At 41.0% G+C, this 771-nt stretch overlaps 1 protein-coding gene across 1 annotated transcript in view; it reads right to left on the bottom strand.

The window, feature by feature from the left end:
- Positions 1–771, bottom strand: part of TXNRD3 (thioredoxin reductase 3) — a 70,554-nt gene that overhangs the window by 60,071 nt on the left and 9,712 nt on the right. The window lies entirely within an intron of this gene.

Genomic DNA, 771 nt, shown 5'->3' with positions numbered 1-771 from the left:
CCCGGCCACCAGCGGTGGTGCGGAGTCGTCATCCCTTCCAGAAGAGTTGGGTGTTTGGATGTCGAGCAGCGTCTTTATTATCCGTTTTGCGTGCACATCCTCGGATCGTCCAGTCTCCGTGATGAAGCTTTGGGTTGCCCCCTGTGGAGTACTTCCATGCCTTGTAAGCCCCCTGAAACCATCTTAAAAATAGACATACCTCAGTGAAGATAGATGTCTCAATCTTATGAAAAGAGTGAATAAATAAAGTCATCTTTAGGAAAGATGGCTATTTTTTTTTTACTTGAAGTTTCTATTTTAATTCCAGTTAGTCAACGTACAGTGTTACATTAGTTTCAGGTGTACAATATTCAATACTTCCATACATCCCGGGCACTCATCACCTTTGTTACCATCCCCCCACCCACCTCCCCTCTGGTAGTCATGTTTGTTCTCTGTAGTTAGGAGTCTGTTTCTTCGTTTGTCTTTTTTTTCCCTTGTTCATTTGTTTTGTTTCTTAAATTCCGCATACGAGTGAAATCATGATATTCGTGTTTCTCTAACTGGCTTATTTCTCTTAGCATTATATTCTCTAGCTCAATCCATGTTGTTGCAAAGTGTGTGTGTGTGTGTGTGTGTGTGTGTGTGTGTTTAGCACATCTTCTTTATGGATTCATCAATTGATGGACACTGGAGCTGCTTCCATATCTTGGCTATTGTAAATAATGCTGCTATAAACATAGGGGTGCATGTATCCCTTTGAATTCACGTTTTCATATTCTTTGGACAAAT

Source organism: Ailuropoda melanoleuca, chromosome 4 (assembly GCF_002007445.2).
Source record: "Ailuropoda melanoleuca isolate Jingjing chromosome 4, ASM200744v2, whole genome shotgun sequence".
Taxonomy (NCBI): Eukaryota; Metazoa; Chordata; class Mammalia; order Carnivora; family Ursidae; genus Ailuropoda; species Ailuropoda melanoleuca.
This window is presented reverse-complemented; position numbering and strand designations above follow the sequence as displayed.